Source organism: Budorcas taxicolor, chromosome 17, assembly GCF_023091745.1.
Source record: "Budorcas taxicolor isolate Tak-1 chromosome 17, Takin1.1, whole genome shotgun sequence".
NCBI classification, from domain to species: domain Eukaryota; kingdom Metazoa; phylum Chordata; class Mammalia; order Artiodactyla; family Bovidae; genus Budorcas; species Budorcas taxicolor.
Window position 1 is genome coordinate 39335605 of NC_068926.1, and position 21881 is coordinate 39357485.

Below are 21881 nucleotides of genomic sequence, written 5' to 3' on the forward strand. Positions count from 1 at the left end.
CTTTCTCTTTGATTATTTTAACAACACAGCCTTGAGATTCAGTCCATCAGTTTCAGTTTAGTTGCTCAGTCGTGTCCAACTCTTTGCGACCCCATGAATCGCAGCACGCCAGGCCTCCCTGTCCATCACCAACTCCCGGATTCACTCAGTCTCACGTCCATCAACCCCATGGACTGCAGCCTACCAGGCTCCTCCATCCATGGGATTTTCCAGGCAAGGGTACTGGAGTGGGGTGCCATTGCCTTCTCAGTTATTCTATTCTACATCTATGTAAATATATAACACTGTCACATGGGCCTGTAAATCAGCTTTAGGTAGCAAAATCATGGCACCCATGAACAGCATCGTTTCTGTGGAAGGACCCTTTTCTGCTCAGTTCGGATGGTTGGGCATTCATGGTTAACTGAGGATTCTACTCATCCTCTGGATGATCTGAAATCCTGAATTCACTAAGTAATGATTCAACTCTGATACCATCCTGGAACCGTTGTATCAGCAGGAATGTGTAGAAGTCACGAGCAGAATGGTCCTTTCTCTCAAAAGGACTGGAAGTTGAATGTGCCTTTGAAAACATATTGACTTTATACAGACATTTAATTTGTTCTTAGCCCTCTGTTTTCCTCATCTGCACTCTTAGCAATATGATCCATGTTGGTCTATTACCTATGGTTGAAATATCAGAGGCAGCTGATGACTGCTGTCCCCTCTGCCTTCTGCCATCACCAAAGCAATGTCAAATCCCAGGTATGTATCAGAACCCCCATCACATATCTCATTATAAAACCTGATTTTGCAGAAAGTACACTGGCCACAACCTAAGTAATTACTTTAGGAAGCTACAAAACAAAGCTCTGAAACAATAAGAGGAAAAGAAATAATGAAAAATTAGAATGAAAGAATCAATGGATTTAAAAACAGTAAAACTAAAAAAAAAAAATAGTCTAAATCAAAAGCTGGTTTCTTGAAAAATCAATAAAATTGATACCTGTATGCAGGCTAGATAAGAAAAAGAATAAGACATATATTACCACTATTAGCCACTAAGGAGGGAAGTTTTTACTGCTGATCCCATTCACATTAAATGGTTAGTAAAGAAATTCTGAGTTCACCAAGTATTCCTCTGGGGTTCTTCCATAACATTTTATGGAATAATTTCAAAAATAATTGCAGAAAACCATTTGAAAAAAGTAATCAATTATAATAAAAACTTTAAAAGAAAATGAGAAATATAAGTTATACAAGTTATACATATTAAAAAAAATAAAAACCTTATAGCTAATATCATCTTTTGTGGAGTAGGACTAACTCTTTTCACATAAATTCAGGGGTAAGACAAGAACATCTTGTTTCTGAGTTCCTATTCAGCATTGTACTGGAAGTCCTAACATTCAATAAGATGAGGAAGAGAAAAATAAAGATACACAAAATTTAAAAGAAAGAATGAAACAGTTTTTATTCAAAGGTGATTGACTGTCTGTGTAGATAGCCTGAAAAATAACCAATAAAATGGATAAACAATGAAAAATAATTAATGAATACAGCATGGTAGCTGATATAAAGTCAGCTTGTTTTTAAAAAATCAGTTGATTTCCTATAATCAACAAAGAAAATTGGAATATTAAATTTTAAAACTCCATTTACAATTGTATCAAAAATTTTAAACAAAAAATGCTGATTAAAAAAAAAACTAAGTAAATGGGAAATAGATGGGGAAACAGTGGAAACAGTGTCAGACTTTATTTTTTGGAGCTCCAAAATCACTGCAGATGATGACTGCAGCCATGAAATTAAAAGATGCTTACTCCTTGGAAGGAAGGTTATGACCAACCTAAATAGTATATTCAAAAGCAGGGACATTACTTTGCCAACAAAGGTCTGTCTAGTCAAGGCTATGGTTTTTCCAGTAGTCATGTATGGATGTGAAAGTTGGACTGTGAAGAAAGCTGAGCACTGAAGAATTGATACGTTTGAACTGTGGTGTTGGAGAAGACTCTTGAGAGCCCCTTGGACTGCAAGGAGATCCAACCAGTCCATTCTGAAGGAGATCAGCCCTGGGATTTCTTTGGAGGGAATGATGCTAAAGCTGAAACTCCTGTACTTTGGCCACCTCATGCGAAGAGTTGACTCATTGGAAAAGACTCTGATGCTGGGAGAGATTTGGGGCAGGAGGAGAAGGGGACAGCAGAGGATGAGATGGCTGAATGGCATCACTGACTCGATGGACGTGAGTTTGGGTGAACTCCGGGAGTTAGTGATGGACAAGGAGGCCTGGCGTGCTGCAATTCATGGGGTCACAAAGAGTCAGACATGACTAAGCGACTGAACTGAACTGAACTGAACTGAACTGAAGTAAATGGAGAGACTTTGTGTTCATGGATTGGAGAACTCAATTACTACTTTTCTTAGTAGTAAAGAAGTCATTTTTTTTTTCCAAATTGATGTATTGACTTAATACAACACTATCAAAATACTAGCAATCTGTTTGGTGGTAACAACAAACCAATTACAATAATTGTACACTAAGAAAGCAAACACTCAATTTCAAGATTCACTGTCATGCAACAGTAATCAAGAGAGCATGGCATTGGTGAAAGAATAGACATATAGCCTAAGGAATAAACAGAGAACTTAGAAATAGCCCCACACAGATAAAGTCAACTGATTTTTGACCAAAGCAAAAAGGCAATATAACAGATATAACACAAGGATAGTCTTTTCCATTGATGATGATGGAATAATAAGAAGCCCCCATCTTTTTAAATAAATAAAGAAAAAATAATAAAGAAACTGGACATGGATCTCATGTTTTCTGCAAATATTATTCAAAATATACCACTGACCTGAATGTAATGCAAAGTTACAAAACTTCTAGAAGAATACATAGGGAAAACTCTGCATTACCTGCAATTTAGTGATATGTTTTTAGATATAATTCAACATTGAAAGCAAATCCATGGAAGAAAAATATACATATAAGTTGGAATTTATTAATTTTTTGGAGGGTATTAAATCTTTTTTGTTTACACATAATAATGGATGATACACAAGCTTCATTCCCTGGCTGAGTTCACAAATCTGGGGCAGGGCCTAGCTGCTACAAAGAAGAAATGCTTTAGACAATACTCATGTGTATGGGCAAAAAAATTGAGGACTGTACTTGTGACCAATTTTATAACAGGTCATTTCAGTTTCTGTTCTGTGGAAAGCATAAAGCATTTCAACAAAGGGTTTTAATGTAGATTTCTTTTTTGTACCCATGCTGTTGATGGCTAAATGTAATAGGCTGATCATGACATTGAATAAATGTATGTCTCTTTTTTTTAATGTGCTATGTAAAGTTTGTCTACTCTGAAGCCATTTTGATAAACTATCCCAACAGTATGAAGTTAGAATTCCTTCAGGGTGATGCCAGGTTCCATTTGAAATTTATTTGCAACCTGCTTTGGTGGAGAAGCTGTCACTTCTCTGGCTCTCCTCTCCTGCTAAGCTTGGTTTCCTGGCAGTGATTAAAACCATTTGCCACTGCCATAGCTACTGTTGCTGCTGGAACCACCATAGCCACCTTGGTTTCATGGTTTAGCAAAGCATTGACCTCCATCATAGGGGTCAGAACTTCTGCCTCCAAAGTTTCTTCCTTTCATGGGTCCAAAATTTAAGACTGATGGTTGTAATTACCAAAATCCTTGTAGCTTGCTGCCACCTCCAAAACTGCTTCCATCATTACAGCCATCCCCACTGCCGCCATATCCACCACCACCACCATGGCTGCCACCAAAGCCACCTCGACCACTGAAGTTTTCTCCATGACCAGAATTGTCACTCCCACTGAAACTACCTTCACGACCACCACCAAAGTTTCCAGAACCACTTCGACCTCTCTGGATGGATGAAGCACCAGCCATCTCTTGCTTAAATAGGGCTTTTCTTACCTCCCAGTTGTGGCTATTCACAGTGTAGTACTTCTAATGACAATCTTGTCTACGGAGTCATGGTAATCAAAAGTTGAAAAGCCTCTCTCTTTGCCACTGCCTCAATCAGTCATGATTTCAACCACTTCAATTTTACCAAACTGTTCAAAATAACCCCTCAGGTGATGTTCTTCAGTGTTGTCTTCAATCCCGTCAATAAACATCTTTTTCATAGTTAAGTGGGCACCAGGTCTTTGAGAATCTTCTCTGGAGACGGCCCTCCTTGGCTCCACAACTCTTCCATCTACCTTGTATGGTCTTGCATTCATGGCCACATCCACCTCCTCCACAGTGACCTGTGTGACAAACCCGAAGCCTCTGGAGCACTTGGTGCTTAGAACCCTCATTACCACACAGTCTGTGAGCATTTTGCATTGCTCAAAATGGCTCCTCAGACTCTCATTGTTTGTTGCAAAGCTCAGTCCTCCAATGAAGAACTTCTGCAGCTGTTCGGACTCTTTGGGAAACTCTGACTTAGACTTGATTGCAGTGGAGAGGGAGAGGCTTCAATGATGCTTACCCAGCAGCATCCACAGGCAAAAAGTGGAATTTATTTAATTTTTAAAAAAATTTTAAAAAGCAGTGTTCTGCAAAAAAACACTGTTAAGAGGATGAAACATCACAGATTAAAAAAACATTTGCAAATCACTTAGCTAGTAAATAACTAATATCCAAAATATACAAAATTACATAATAATAAAGTGTCTCAGTCCTCTATACTAAGAAAACAATAATAAACAAAAAAACTGAATAAACAACTCACCACTGAAAATATACAGGTGGCACATAAGCATATGAAAACATTCTCAATGTCATGTATCTTTAAGGAAATAGAAATTAAACAGTAATGACATACTACTGTGCACCTACTGGAATGGCTAAAACCTAAAATCTGACAGTATCCATCACTGATGAATATGTGGACCAACAGTAACTCCCATTTATTGCTGGTAGGAAAGCAAAATGTTACAACCACTTTGAGATATATGTTGGCAGTTTCTTATAAGCTAAACATAGCTTGCTAGAGAATAACTCCAGTTTTACCCAACTGATTTGAAACCTATACAGAAATCTGCACATGAATAAATTATAAATCAGCTTTACTTAGCACCATTAAAAACTGGTAGCAACCTAGATGTATTTGAATAGATGAATAAGTGAATAAACCATGGTATATTAGTATAATGGACTATTACCCAGTGATATGAATGGATGAACTATCAACCCAAAAAACAACATATATGAACTGTAAGAATATCACTAAGTGAGTGAAGCAAGTCTTGAAAAGGCAGCATACTTTATGATCCCATTTAAATGACATTCTGAAAAAGACAAAACTATGGAGAAGGAAAACAGATTAGTGATTGTCAGGGTCTTGGGGGTAAGGGAGGGGTTGGTTGGTGGAAGCACAGAGGAGTTTTTAGTGCTGTAACTATTTTGCTTGGTACTAGTGTCAGATGCATATTACTATGTACTTGTCAAAACTCATAGAGTCGTTCACGACAGGAAGTGAACTTTAACATACACAAACAAAAATTCAAGGAGGTCAGGGATCCCAAAATGGAATGCAAACTGTGGCAAGAGAATCTAACTGTATTACAAATGTGCAATATAAACTCTCAGAGAAGTGAAGAGAAATCACTCAGTCGTATCCAACTCTTTGCAACCCCATGGACTGTAGCCTACCAGGCTCCTGCATCCATGGAATTTTCCAGGCAGGAATACTGGAGTGGGTTGCCATTTTCTTCTCCAGGGGATCTTTCTGACCCAAGGTTTGAACCTGGGTCTCCCGCATTGCAGGCAGACTTTTTACCATCTGAACCACCAGGGAACACCCAACCTCTCAGAGAAGGGTGTGGGAAATGTTCTGACTCATGCAAAGAGTTGACTCATTGGAAAAGACTCTGATGCTGGGAGGGGTTGGGGGCAGGAGAAGAAGGGGACGACCGAGGATGAGATGGCTGGATGGCATCACTGACTCAATGGACGCGAGTCTGAATGAACTCTGAGAGTTGGTGATGGACAGGGAGGCCTGGCGTGCTGCGATTCATGGGGTCGCAAAGAGTCAGACACGACTGAGAGACAGAACTGAACTGAAGCAAATTTGGAAATAAGTGGAGAAAAAAAGAAACTGCATGTAAGCACTGTACTCCAGTAGGTAGCATTGTTTCTTACAAGGGTATAGGTTGATAACTGTGAAACCCTAGATTATGCTGGAATTGAACAGATAGGTAAACAGATGCCAAATGACAGAGCCAGGAGCCTCACTGCTTGGGGGGGAGGGGGGGCAAGGCGGAGTTTACATAGAAGCAGGGGAAGTAGCTAGAAGAACCCATATGGTTATGGATTGGACGTGGTGCCTCTAGCATGAACTCATGTTCAATTTAACATAAATACAGATGGAGAGATTCAGCAATACTTAGAGCAAGATGTTGCCTGGGAAGACTTAGGTGCAATGAGCACATCAGTACAGAATCAGAGCTCCTTGCAAAGAATGGTTGATTCTAGGCCTGAGGAATGTAATACACAATATGAGCCTGGAGCATAATTAATCCAAAAAGTAGGAAATGCTATATTAAACATGCACACATACACACACACACACACACACAAACACACACACACACATACACACACTGATGGGAGCATGTAAAGGGGGAACAGAAATCAATTGAAAAAGCTCCCAATGGCCAAAACTGGAACCATTCTAACAATTAAGCAAATAACATATTATTGGATTATGACTCAAAGCATAAAATAAATACCTTGAGTCCATACTCATCTAAATACATGATTGAGTAAATAAATAAATGACTGAGAATATGCCCAGTATAGAAGAATTCCAAATAATTTATGTAGATACTCTCCCCTTAATATGGTGGAGCTGGTGGAACATCACATCCTTCCCTCCCACCAGTCTTCAGCGACTTCCTTCCAAAGAACACAGGATGAAAAGGCGGCAAAGGAGTAACTAATTTGGAAACTGTAGTGGACAAATATTATCTGAGCCAGGTGATCAAGGTTGGCATCAACAATGATAAATCATGTTGAGAATACATATCATGTTGAGAATACATATCCTTGATGTGATTTGATGAAAATGTCACTTTATCTGTGACTTTTCTCCCAAGACACATATCCTCAGTCTATTCATGGGAAATAGAAAAAGTAAGACAAACCCAGACTGAACCACATTCTACAAAATATCTGACCAGTACTATTCAAAATTGTCAAGGTTCTTGAAAACAAGGTAAGTCTGAGAAATGATCACAGCCAAAAGTATTCCAGCTACTGAATGTTGATATGGCATCTTGTTTGGATCCTGGGATAGAACAGCATAAGGAAAAAAATTAAAGAAATTTTAAAAATATGGTCTTGAGTTAATAATATTGCATCAATACTAATTCACTAATACAACAAATATTTCAGACATAGATAAGATGTTAGCAATCAGGGAAATAAGATGCAGAATATATGGAATTTAGAAAGATGGTAATGATAACCCTGTATGTGAGACAGCAAAAGAGACACACATGTATAGAACGGACTTTTGGACTCTGTGGGAGAGGGAGAGGGTGGGATGATTTGGGAGAATGGCATTGAAACATGTATACTATCATATAAGAAACGAATTGCCAGTCTATGTTCAATACAGGATACAAGATGCTTGGGGCTGGTGCAGGGGGAAAATCCAGAGAGATGATATGGGGTGAGAGGTGGGAGGGGGGTTCATGTTTGGGAACTCATGTACACCCATGGCAGATTCACGTCAATGTATGACAAAACCAATACAGTATTGTAAAGCAAAATAAAGTAAAAATTAAAATTAAAAAAAAAGATGCAGAATGAGAACTCTGTATACTGTATTTATACCTTTTCTATAAATCTAGAAATTTCCTAAAATAGAAAAATTACTAAAAAATTGCCCTTATATTTGGAAAAGATGAAAACTCTGACTTGAAAAGATACATGCACCCTAATGTTCATAGCAATACTATTTACAGTAGCCAAAACATGGAAGCAATACATACTGTATATATATGTACACATATAATGGAATATTACTCAACCTGCTCTAGCACTGGATTGCACCATAAGCAATTAGTGGAAATTAAGCCAGTTTTGACATTAAAAAAACAGAAATTTAAAATGGTTTGACCTAATAATCAAGAGAATCGTCTTCGGTGTCAATAGCATTTAAAAATTCAATAACTACTGTCAAAATAGATCTCTAAAAAGGTTGTACATCAATTTATATCAATGGCAGAGAAGAGGACAGGGTACTCTCCACTCTTGGTTAATGGGTCAGTCCCAGGGCGGCCAGTGGCAGCAGTGAGGCCAGAGAGCCCTCCACTCCTTGGCGTCCTCCAGTGTTGGCTCCAGCCTTCCCTGGACCCTCTTCCTAGTGACTCCAGCAGGGCCGCTGCCTCAGTCCACCAGCAGCCATGTAGACCGATCTCTGACAGCTGGTGAAAGTATACACACTCAAGGAGGACCAGCAGTGGGACAACCAGGGCACCAGGCATGTAATCTAGCTACACAGAGCACCAAAAGGACGTGTCTCTGCTAGTCAAAACGTGCCAAAACGTGGTCCACTGGAGAAGGCAATGGCAAACCACTTCAGTATTCTTACCTTGAGAACCCCATGGAAAGTATGAAAAGACAAAAAGATATGATTCTGAAAGATGAGGCCACTGAGTCAGTAGGTCTCCAATACGCCACTGGAAAAGAGTGGAGAAATAATTCCAGAAAAAATGAAGAGCCTGAGCCAGAGCAGAAAACATGCCGAGTTGTGGTTGTGTCTGGTTGTGCAAGTAAAGTCTGATGCTGTAAAGAACAATATTGCATAGGAACCTGGAATGTTAGTCCATGAATCAAGGGAAATTGGGAGCGATCGAACAGGAGATGGCAAGAGTGAACATTGACATTTTAGAAAACAATGAACTGAAATGGATGGGAAAGGGCACATTTAATCAAGATGACCATTATATCTACATTATACCTAAGGGCAGGAATCCCTTAGAAGGAATAGAATAGCCCTCATAGTCAACAAAATAGTCTGAAATGCAGTAATTGGGTGCGATCTCAAAAATGACAGAATGATCTCTGTCCATTTCCAAGGCAAACCATTCAATATCACAGTAATCCAAGTCTATGCCCCAACCCCAAATGCCAAAGAAGCTGAAGATGAATGATTCTATGAAGACCTATAGGACCTCCTAGAACTAACACTGAAAATAGATGTCCTTTTCCCATAGGGTATTGAAATGCAAAAATAGGAAGACAAGAGATACCTGGAGTAACAGGCAAGTTTGGCCTTGAAGTACAAAATGAAGCAGGGAAAAGGTTAAAAGAGTTTTGCCAAGAGAACACACTGGTCATAGCAAGCACCTTCATCCAACAACACAAGAGAGGACTCTACACATGGACATCACCAGGTGGTCAATACTGAAATCAGATTGATTATATTCTTTGCTGCCGAAGATGGAGAAGCTCTATACAGTCAGCAAAATCAAGACCTGGAGCCTACTGTGACTCATATCATTAGCTCCTTATTGCATAATCAGGCTCAAATCAAAGAAAGTAGCAAAAACCACTAGGCTATTCAGGAATGACCTAAATCATATCCTTTGTGATTATATAATGTAGGTGATGAATAAATTCAAGGGACTAAATCTGGTAGACAAAGTGCCCTCAGAACTATGGACTTAGGTTTATACCATTGTGCAAGAGGTGGTGACTAAAACCACTCCCAAGAAAAAGATATGCAAGAAGGCAAAGTGGTTGTCTGAGGAGGTCTTACAAACAACTGAGAAAAGAAGAGATGCTAATGGCAAAGGACAAAAGGAAAGTTACATTCATCTGAATGCAGAGTTCTGGAGAATAGCAAGGAAAGATAAAAGATCCTTCCTAAGTGAATGATGCAAAGAAATGAAGGAAAACAATAGAATGGGAAAGACTAGAGATCTCTTCAAAAAAATTTGAGATAACAAGGGAATATTTCATGCAAGATGGGCCCAATAAAGAACAGAAATGGCAAGAACCTAACAGAAAAAGAGATTAAGAAGAGATGGCAAGATACACAGAAGAACTGTATGAAAAAGGTATTAAAGACCAAGATAACCACAATGGTGTGGTCACTCACCTAGAGCTAGACATCCTGGAATGTGAAGTCAAGTGGGCCTTAGGAAGTATTACTAGAAACAAAGTCAGTGGAGGTGATGGAATTACAGCAGAGTTATTTCAAATCCTAAACGATGATGCTATTAATGTGCCACACTCAATACGTCAGCAAATTTGGAAAACTGAGCAGTGGCCACAGGACTGGGAAATGTCAATTTTCATTCCAATATCAAAGAGGGAAATACCTAAGAATGTTCAAACTACTGCACAATTGTATGCTTTTTACATGCTAGCAAGATTATGCTCAAGCTAGACTTCAACAATGCATGAACTGAGAAATTCCAGAAGTACAAGCTGGATTTAGAAAAGGCAAAGGAACCAGAGATCAAATTGCCAACATCCACTAGATCATAGGAAAAGCAAGGGAATTTTTTTAAAAATCTACTTTTGCTTCATTGACTATGCTAAAGCCTTTGACTGTGTGGATCACCACAAACTGTGGAAAATTCTTAGAGATGAGAGTACCAGACCACCTTACCTGTCTCCTGAGAAACCTCTATACAGGTCAAGAAGCAACAGAAAGAACCGGACATGAAACAGTGAACTGGTTTAAAATTGGAAAGGCGTAGTTCAACGTTGTATATTGTCACTCTGCTTATTTAATTTACATGCAGAGTACATCATGAGAAATGCCAGACTGAATGAAGCACAAGCTGGGAGAAATATCAACAACCTCAGATATGCAGATGATACCACCCTGATGGTGGAAAACAAGGAGGAACTAAAAAGCCGCTTATAAAGGTGAAAGAGGAGAGAGAAAAAGCTAGCTTGAAACACAGCAACAACAAAAAAAAAGGTCATGCAATCTGGTCCCATCACTTCATGGCAAATAGATGGGAAAAAATTGGAAACAGTGACAGATTTCATTTTCTTGGGCCCCAAAATCACTGGAGATGGTGACTGCAGCCACAAAATTAAAAGACTCCTTGGAAGAAAAGCTATGACAGCTGAGAGAGTGTTTAAAAGCCAAGACATCGCTTTGCTGATTAAGGTCTGCATAGTCAAAGCTATGGTTTTTTCAGTAGTCATGTCTGAATGTGAAAGTTGGACTATAAAGAAGGTTGAGTGCTGAAGAACTGATGCTTTTGAACTGTGGTGCTAGAGGAGAATCTTGAGAGTCCCTTGAACAGCAAGGAGATCAAACCAGTCAATCTTAAAGGAAACCAACCCTAATATTCATTGGAAGGACTGATGCTGAAGCTGAAGCTCCAAAACTTCGGCCACCTGATGTGAATGGAAAAGACCCTGATGCTGAGAAAGATTGAGGGCAAGATGAGAAGGGGGTGGGAGAAGATGAGATAGTTGGATGGCATCAATGACTCAATGGACATGAGTTTGATCAAATTCAGGGAGATGGTGAAGGACAGTGAAACCTAATGTGATGCAGTCCATGTGATCACAAAGAGTCAGACATGACTGAGCAACTGAACACCAAAAACAACATAAAAAGAATGAAATAATGCCATTTGTAGCAACATACAAGGACGTAGAAATTATCACATTAAGTGAAGTAAGACATAGAAAGACAAATATTGTATGGTATCATTTATATGTGGTATTTAAAGAAAATGATATAAATGAACTTAAATACAAGACTGAAACAGAACCACAGACATAGGATACAAAGTATGATTATCAAAAGGAAAAGAGTTGGGGGAAGGAATAAATTAGAAGTTTGGAATTAACAGATACATCCAATGATATACTGTCAACTACAAATTGGTACTTGCCTTTGGCACTGGCCATCAACCTCTACAAGGATTAAATCATGTGCCTCTGCAGCTGCTGACCTTCAACACCCCTGAAAGGAATTCAAGGTGGAGAGAATAATTCAAGGTGGAGAGAAGAAATGAGGTACTTTGTGCTCTGGGAAAAACTGGCAGAACAGGTCTTCAGTTAGATAATTTCAGAAGATTTTATGAGTCCTATTCTTGCATCTCCTCATATTTAGAAAAGCACTAAAGTCCTTCATGTTCCTTGTGACTAGCAGAAACCTTCATGAGACTAGCAGAACCTGGAAAAAATATGTGCTTGATTGCATGTACTCCTCCTCCACCAAAGCCACATATATTACTGACCTACACCACCCCGCACCATGCCCCACTGTTCACCTCTTTGGAGCAGTTTCTCAGAGCTATCTGAGGTGCTGTATCCTGGGCTATAGTCCTCATTTTGTCCCGCATACAACTTAACTAACAATTTTCACATTGTGAATTTTTATGTAGTTAATATAAAATATATAAACAGCAGGGACCTACTGTATAGCACAAGGAATTATATTCAATATCTTTTAATGACATATGAAAGGCAAATAATCTGCAAAAGAATATATAGAGAGAGACACATATATATGTATATACATTTTGTTGTTCAGCTGCTCACTTGTGTCCAACTCTTTGCAGCCCCGTGGACTCCAGCAGGCCAGGCTTTCCTGTCCTTCACCATCTCCCAGAGTCTGCTCAAACTCACATCCATTGAGTTGATAATGTGAGGCTTCCACATCACAGGCAAGTTCTTTACTGTCTCAGCCATCAGGAGTTGCATATATATTATATATATATATATATATATATATATATATATACACATATATGACATATATGTATAACTGAATCACTTCACTGTATACCTAAAATTGACACAACATTGTAAATTAACTATACTTCAATTTTAAAAAGTAATAAAAAAACACATTGCCCCATTGGTATTCTTAAAAGTTAGGCACAAATTCAAACTCAATAGAATATATCTTCAATTTTCTAGGAACCAATTATTCTCATTTTCATTTCCAAGTGAATTATTAAACACAATAATTTGAACAGAGGTTTAAAGAGCTTTACCCTAGATGTCTATTTTGTTTTAATCATGAAACTCAAATATGCATAGTGTTATAGATTATATATTCCTTTTTAATTATTATAACAGGGTGTCCAAGAAAAAAGGGAAAGAAGGCAAAATCTTATCATTTACTGTTAAGAAATGTCCTAATTTGAAGAGTTCTGTCAGAAATATTTTTATACAGTGTACCGTTTTGCATATTGTCCCCTCAAAATTCATGTCCACAGTAACCTCACACTGTGAACTTACTTGGAAATAGAGTCCTTGAGGATATGATTAGGTGAATCAAAGTGATATCATCCTGGAACAGGGTTGGCCCTAATTCAATGACTGGAGTCCTTATAGGAAAACAAAACAGACACATGGTGAGAAAAAGAGAAGAAATAGACACAACACACAGACACACAGAGAACATCAGACAGATGATGCCAAGTGACACTGGAAACAAAGACTGCAGTGATGCAGCTACCAGGCCAAAGAAAGGCAAGTGGTATCCACCAGAAGGGAAAATATCTCCCTAAAGCCTTTAGCAATTAGCATTGTCATGGCAACCTCTTGATTTCAGGCTTCTAGCCTCCAGAACTGTAAGAGAACAAGTCTTGTTGTTTTAAGCCACCAAGTTTATGGTAATTTGTTCTGGCAGACCTAGGAAATGAATGCATACAGATTTGCAGGGTGGGCGATATACCAGAATGAAAGTGGTGCTTGTGTCTTTCTCAGAGCTAATTCCTTCTGTTGTATTTCTTTTTCTCCAGCAGTTGCAGACTGCTGATGGATGCAGGGGTGTTGAAATGAGCACTGATTCTTGATCTCAGAAAACATCACATTATCATCACCTACTCTTATCAGACCTATCACAGCTTCTCATCTCTGACTAGCAAATTGTGCTATTTGGATGAAGTCACTTTCATTAATTAACAATTCCTTTCACAAGTCAATTATTTTCTTTTCTAAGCCCAAGAGCCTAATTTTAGCTACTTAACCTCATTATGTCCTTGACATCACTTTGGTGAAATTCTAAAACTTCTTTCATTTACTTTTTTGACAAAAAGTAAAAATACACACCAGACAATTATATTAAGGTTTCTCCTGTAATTAAATCTTTTATCTAAAGTTAACACGGCTGAGAAGAAGAGAATATAAAGGGTCTTTGGTCCCAGTCTTCCCAACACTATTTTTGTTTCTAATATCTATGAAATGCTCCAAGATAGTCTACTGAAAAAAAAAAAGAGGTCAAACCTACTTTTATTCTGAAAAGAAGGTCTCGAGAATTGCAATATTTTCCCCCACTCTCATTCCTACTTCTTTACCCATGGAACTATTAATGTAAGATATATTAAGATAAATAAGGAAGAAATGAGATTTTAACAGTGAGAAAATGAGAGAGCCTTTTCAGCAAGATATTTGAGTTCCTACAATAGAGAAGTGATTTCACAGTATAGATAAGGCAAAATCACTGGAAGTAAAAGTTCTTTTTTAATTTAAAATGGGGAGGGGCTGGAGAACATCATACTAAAATAAATGTCTGCTAAGTCTACTGCAGGCTTTAATTACCTGTGAACCAGAAACTATGGAAGGTAAATAACGTGGTGACATTAAGATTCCCGGTAATGTAGGTCATTATTTTTACAGAAAAGCAATTGCAATAACCTGCTTAGTATTTTCCTCTCAATATTGCTGAGAAAGAAATAGATTGGCACTAACTAAATAAGACCTGACAAGTGAGTGATACACCCAACACCACCAACTCCCTGGATAACAACCTTACTTTTCTGTTGAAATCTTTTCTGAGCTGCTTTTACTCTTGACAACCCATAAAATAATTCCTTTTTCATAATTCCCCATGGTTCAACATTTATTTGGTATTTGCATACAATAGAATTCAAAGTAAGCTGCAAGTGCTCAATATTAGAATACAGGTAGGATGAAATAAAATGTTAGTTGTTCCATCATGTATGACTCTTTGCAACCCTCTGACTATAGCCCCCCAGGGTCCTCTGTCCATGCTATTCTCCAGGCAAGAATACTGGAATGGGTAGCCATTTTCTCCTCCAGGGCATCTTCCCCACCCAGGCATTGAACCCAGTTACAGTCTGAGCCACCAGGGAAGCCCTACATCAATAAACACTAATAACTATATACATGGGCTAAGAGTAAGCATCAGAACTCATCTCTGTGTATGCTTGGAGTAAATAAATACACGTAATGGCAATTACCATCTACTATGCCTGTGCAAAGTTCAATAAGATTCATACTTCCACTTTTGTCAATAGTCCACTCCACTGTTGTTTGTGTTTTGGCTGTGGTTCCCAGAAAACAGACTTTTAGAAGTACTTTTGTTTATAGGATGTTTGCCAGTTATTATTGTTAGGAAAATAATAAAAATTTGCCTTAAAAAGTAAAGTGAGAAGGAGTGGGCAGAAGGAGACATTGAGTGGATTCAGTCTCAAAAGTGGTCTCAACCAGGGAGTTCTTAAGTAGGTCTGACCCTTCAAAGATGCCCCAAGAAAGAAATCAGAGCCTTTTAACCCTATATTAATGAGTCATTAGAAGTGGCTGCTGATGGGGACATGGCTTAACACCAGGAGAGACAACTCTCTTTCAAAGGCAATTGGCAGAGAAGGACTCAGTGGTGGGCTGTCAGCCAGCAACACCCCATCATCTGGGGATGAGGGTCACAGCCCAGATGGGAGGATTGGGAAGAGCATCTCTGCATTTACCTTAGTTTCCCATTGGTCCCCAGTTTACCCATCTTTGTTTACTTAATGCCACTCCCATATCCTGCTCACATCCTAAATCTTCTCACCCTTTTACAAGTCTTGATCCTGATGGCTTATGGTCTGTATCCATGTCCCTAAATATTAACTCAGAGAAGGCAATGGCACCCCACTCTAGTACTCTTGCCTGGAAACTCCCATGGACGGAGGAGCCTGGTGGGCTGCAGTCCATGGGGTCACTAAAAGTCGGACACGACTGAGTGACTTCACTTTCATGCATTGGAGAAGGAAATGGCAACCCACTCCAGTGTTCTAGCCTGGAGAATCCCAGGGATGGGGGAGCCTGGTGGGCTGCCATCTATGGGGTCACACAGAGTCGGACGCGACTAAAGTGACTTAGGAGCAGCAGCAGCAAATATTTACGATTTCTGTACTCAGTCAGGACTTTCATCTTATTCCAGTAGAGCCAACAAGGCAGCTGATGCATCCCTAGAGGCAGGGAAACAGGGAGTTCTATGACTGTAGTGGATGCCACAGGTGTTCCACGCATAATCCCTCATCCCTACCATTTCACTTTACATGGGCTGAATGCCAACCGCTAGCACTGCATTCTGTTGCCTTATGATTTTCTGTTTTGCAAGAGCTCATTTTGACCATCTGTATACAAACCAGGGAAGCATGGGAGAATCTAAACCAATGATTAATGTAAACTGGAATATAAAATATCTCAGATCTCATTCTCCTCATCTGGAATCCTACTGATATGTGTGTTCTGCCCTGGCTACCAGATTTCCCCAGTGGGCTCAAACTCCAGTTACCCACAGTGGTGACTTGGTTACCACTTCCATTCTCTGTGGCAACTCCCTGATGAAGGTTTCTGAGATTGTCTCCCAAATATACTACTTAAAGGCAAATCCTTATGTATTGGCCTGGTTCATGGATAGCCCAATTGTAAACAGTTATATTAGTTCAAACATACCTAAAGGGACAAATTTTAGGTGGTGATGGAATATAAGAGTAAGGGGAAAAATAAGCAAAAGATGAATTTATAAATGAAGATTAAAAAGATAGAGTTAAGGTATAAAAAATATGTCAGAAGAGAAAAATGCCAATATTTCAGAAGGTTGATTATTGATATATTTCTTTCCACTACATATGTTGGTTTAGAGCCAGCATATCCCTCAACTAACTATTTTAATGAGATTTGCATACATCATTGTTAGTCATCATCTCACCACCAATAAATGAATAAACACATAAATAGAGATGTATGTCAACTGTGTGTATCTGAAGGGCAGAAAAGATAGATCTGTGTTATAAACATGTGTTGTTTCTTAATTGTCCAGTCTCAAACCCTTAAAAGATAGTGTCAGTCCCTATCTTTGGGGATCCTTGTGTAACATCCTGCAAGGTGGCTCCCGCATCCCACTATGGAAGCCAAAGCAATAATGTTACATTCCTGCTCTGGCACAATTACTGAACAGGCTCCTCGGAAGTTCTCTTCCTGGACTTTGAACCTGAGTTGCCAAACTGATGGAGATGACCTTCATCACAGTGTCAGCATTTGGATCAGAGTGTTTCTGCAGGGTGACCATGCCTATGGATCCTGCAGTGAGGTCCTCGCAAGCTTCCAGGTTCCTGCCTCTTCTTCCAATGTAGCTTTCTGCCTCCATCCAGTTCCATGAATCCCTAATATCCATTCAATAAATGTCATGCCCGCTAAGGGAGGAGGATTCGTGCAGATGTACCAGGTCTATGTAGCAGCTAAGAGTCCCAAGGGAAACTTGGGAAATTTGGAATTGGTAACCCAACCATGATGGAGAACCCATGAAACTCTTGTAAATATTTCTCTGAGACCATTTAGAGCTTCCTGATACGTGTCATTGCCAAACCTTGATCCTTTGTATCTTTCCAGCATGTTCCTTTAAGGTGCTTACTTTATCGTTGTCAATCAAATAAATGTAATGTATATTTTTAAGTTAAAAATTATAAGTGCATGAGTTTTATAATTTATCTACATCCAAGTCCATATGACATTTTTTAATCTTTCTAATACCAGTCATTTTTGTAAACCTGGTTTAAAATTCAAATGTGCATCTCACAATTGCACATTTTTTTAATCTGACCAATATCACATGTTAAAAAAGAAATATATATTTCCCATTAATGATTTACTTTAGTTTGCATTAAGAGCAAATGCAGAAGAAATTGCTAAACTCTATAATAAAGTACTATGAGAAAATATTGAGAAAGTTAATTTAAACTGTATATTTCAAACTCAAACTGATAAAAAGATCCCTCTGTAAAAGTTTTCAAAGTCATCATTTTCAAATATATTCTTATTTTAAGAATCGAGTTTATGTTGCCTATTTTTTAATTAATTTATTTTTTATTGAAGGATAATTGCTTTACATAATTTTTCTGTCAGACCTCAACATGAATCAGCCATATTTTCAACATTCAAAATACAAGACTCTTCCTATTTAAAATTAATTAAGAGAAAAGAAAGTTTAAGCCAAAGAGGAACATCCTCTGTATATTTGGTATGTAAATGTATTTCAACTATATCGTGCTAACTGATCCAAGACATCTTCCATTGTTTTGATTATCTGCATGGTTGATCAGGAAATGGAGTGGGAAAGTAGCAATCACTTGTGTGATTAGATTTATCTTAATTTTTAAACTGTTTAGTTTCATTTATCTGGAAGAAAAACCTCTGTAATTATTTTTAAAGACTTAAATAAATTGATTTAAGTCTGGATGTGAAGTCTTACCATGGTTGGAAAGGCAGTAGTAAATACATGAGTGTATAGGGTCTTGGTGAGGTCTAGGTTCATACAATGATTAAATCAAATAGAAGTTTAGTCATTTAGGGAAGATCTGATTAATGTTCATAAAGACTGAGTTAGTATTATTATTTCATAATAAATACAACTATTAATTATTTTTGAATCTTGGCCTCATACTAGAGATAGCAGAGTGGATTTTATGATTTATACATCACTTAGGACACGGTCCCTATTGACCATAATAGTGATCTATCAAATAATGAACTACCAAAAGGTGAAGTACCTTTAATTTAAAGATCTGACATATTATTTCCCAAACCACATACTTCATCTAGTTTGAAAAGACCACTTTTGAAAAACTGGATGAAAAGTAGAATTTTTAAACTCTACTTTCCTGTTACCTGCATACACAAAATGAAGGTCTTTTACATGTTGTATAAGATGTTGCAACATCTGGATGCTTTAAGCCTTTTACTTATCCACATAAACCATTGATTCCTGCAATATTGAACTTTTGGAAGTGTCTTCAGTTTTTCATGCCTTTCTTTGTGCTTCCACTTAAACAAATGCTCTTTATCTATTCCCTCATTTAAGGCTTATGTCAGATATCATCTCCTATGGTAAGCTTTCCTTAACTCCCCAACTTTCGTCTCTCCTCTACTGCTACAGGACCTCTTTTTCATAACTCTGTTGGTGCCCTGATAGTCTGTTTCAAAAACAAAGGATAGATTTGGAAGGGACTTCAAGGTGACTATGAGCAACTTGGTGGCATGTGCCATGACCTACTCTCCTTATCTCAGACAACTAGCACAGGAAATGACGTATACTAGGTCTTGGTATGTTTTCATTTTACAAATGAATGAAAAAATGTCACATTCCTTTATAGGACTGATGCCTTGAAATATGCCATCCAGTTATTGGAAGGAGTTACAGTGACAAAAGGTTGATAAAATATCTTTGGTGTACAAAATACAGATACTTATAATCAGAATTATTTTTCTTACTGAATTACTCCCATTGATTAAAAAAAAACACCCTTTTGTTTTCATTTTTATCATATATGGTATCTATATTTTTAATTTTCTTCCAATAGTTGAAATGGAAGGTTTATTCACTTTGGTTTAAATCCATCGTACAGACATGTATTTTAATGACTTTTGCTGCTAAGTCACTTCAGTCGTGTCCAACTCTGTGCTACCCCATAGATGGCAGCCCACCAGTCTCTGCCGTCCCTGAGATTCTCCAGGCAAGAACACTGGAGTCGGTTGCCATTTCCTTCTCCAGTGCATGAAAGTGAAAAGTGAAAATAAAGTCGCTCAGTCGTGTCCAACTCCAATAGCTTGTAATAAATTAAAACATAGACCACAAATAACGCAAGAAAGAGATACACTGTGAAAACAGCAGCGGAGGTCTAAAAGCTCTTTATTTTACTTTGTTCTTACTGTCAGGCAAAAAGATTATTAACTGAACTTTTGACAGAATAGCTTTTTTAGCTATTTTATCTGCATTTATACTTTCTCTGCATTTATTATTTGATTTTCTATCACTTTTTCCTTTTATCACTTTCTTCTTTTATCACTTTCTTCTTTTATCATTAATTTTCCAACTCTGAAGGTGTTTCTCTTCTTTTCTTGTCTATCCCATGATTAAACTATTTTATAAGCCCAGGAAATAATGTCAGCAATTACAGTTAGAGAATAAAAACCACTAAAATGTAACAAAGCTCAGAACACTTACCCTAGAGGAATGGGTGTCCCAATTTCCTCTCACTACTTAAAATATGCATTTCCATACAACTTAGGACAAAGCCAGCTTATTTCAAGGCAAAAAATCATTGGTCTAATATCATTTATGGAAAAGGTTATCAAGGGCATATCTTTTCTTGAATCCTAAAACTATTGACCCCATTGCAGTGTCTTCATTTTCATCAATAAAACACATGTGCATACTTATGGCTGCATAACCCAAAGTTAGACAGACTTTTGCATACAGATACCTCCTACAGTGGGCTTCCCTGGTGGCTCAGAAGGAAACAGTTCTGCTACAGTAAAGACAGTACTGAGGAAAGAAAAATAAAAGATAAGTGTCTTATCTTCTTAAATAATGTTAAATTAATATCATAATAGTCAAAAGAGCTGGTCCACAGACAGAAATAATTTGAGGATTGGATCGAAAAGGAACTTAAGGAATTTGCTGCCATCTAGGGAGAATGTGTTTAAGAATACATAATGTAGGGGACTTCCCTGGTGGTCCAGTGGCTAAGACCTCTGAGCTCCCAATGCAGAGGGCCTGGAATCAGTCTCTGGTCAGGGAACTAATTTCTACATGCCACAACTAAAAGATCCGCATGCTGAGACTCAGCATAGCCAAATATACAAATGGATAACTAAATATTTAAATAGATAAAAAATAAAATCCTATTTAAAAAAAGAGTTAATGCAAATAACTCAGAAGTAAGCAAGAATTTTCAAAACTTATTCATGTATCCTTTGAATATAGAGTGAGTAACTCTAACAGTACCTGCTAGATATGTGTTGCCCCATACAAAAATCATTTGTCATATGTGGCTATTTAATTTCCTTAAAGAACTTCATGTTTTAGAACAATTTCATGTTCATAACAAAGGTGGGAGGGAAGTACAGTGGTTTCCCACGTACACACAGCCTCACCCATCATCAACGTGTCTAACTAGCCTTTCATATTTGTTATGTGATGAACCTACATGGATATATCATGACCAAAAAAATCCACAGTTTACATAGGGTTCTCTCTTGATGTTTTACTATTGTTCAGTTCAATTCAGTCGCTCAGTCGAGTTCGACTCTTTGCAACCCCATGAATCGCAGCACGCCAGGCCTCCCTGTCCATCACCAACTCCCGGAGTTCACTCAGACTCACGTCCATCGAGTCCGTGATGCCATCCAGCCATCTCATCCTCTGTCGTCCCCTTTCCCTCCTGCCCCCAATCCCTCCCAGCATCAGGGTCTTTTCCAATAAGTCAACTCTTCGCATGAGGTGGCCAGAGTACTGGAGCTTCAGCTTTAGCATCATTCCTTCCAAAGAACACCCAGGGCTGATCTCCTTCAGAATGGACTGAATTGCAGTCCATTGGATCTCCTTGCAGTCCAAGGGATGCTCAAGAGTCTTCTCCAACACCACAGTTCAAAAGCATCAATTCTTCGGCACTCACCTTTCTTCACAGTCCAACCCTCACATCCATACATGACCACAGGAAAAACCATAGCCTTGACTAGATGGACCTTTGTTGGCAAAGTAATGTCTCTGCTTTTGAATATGCTATCTAGGTTGGTCATAACTTTCCTTCCAAGGAGTAAGCATCTTTTAATTTCATGGCTGCAATCGCCATCTGCAGTGATTTTGGAGCC

The 21881-nt window shown here is 38.3% G+C and overlaps 1 pseudogene; it reads right to left on the reverse strand.

Annotated features, from left to right (window-relative positions):
- Window positions 1-3506: 3506 nt before the first annotated feature.
- On the reverse strand, window positions 3507-17379 carry LOC128062085 (heterogeneous nuclear ribonucleoprotein A1-like; annotated as a pseudogene).
- Between the last annotated feature and the right edge of the window lie 4502 nt (window positions 17380-21881).